A 434-nucleotide genomic window follows, 5' to 3' on the forward strand; every position below is an offset into this window, starting at 1 on the left:
CTTGCCCCGCAACATTATTTTTATATTTCCATTTGGATTTCTCTTCGCTGCCTTCGGGCTCCACCTCTATCCATTCGTCTGTTAAAGCACCCACAAACTGAACAACACACAGTATTACGCACCGTAGGAAACACACGCATGCATGCATGCATGCATGCTTGCATGCATGCATGCATGCATGCAGACAGGCATGGTTGTTGTGCATGCATGCATGCATGCATCGTTGTTATGCACGCATGCATGCAGGCAGGCATCGTTGTTATGCATGCAGTTAAAATAAAAACATGAACAAATCAACGAATTATAAAGCCAGCCGCGACTGCATGCAATATGAAAGGAAACAGCTACATGCATGCAAGCACCAAAGAACAGCAGCACCTAGAAAAAGTATATAACATGCGCATGCATGCAGCAGCAACAAACGAAAAAAAAAA

This window comes from Eimeria mitis, genomic scaffold (assembly GCF_000499745.2).
Source record: "Eimeria mitis Houghton genomic scaffold, Emh_scaff3456, whole genome shotgun sequence".
Classification (NCBI taxonomy): domain Eukaryota; phylum Apicomplexa; class Conoidasida; order Eucoccidiorida; family Eimeriidae; genus Eimeria; species Eimeria mitis.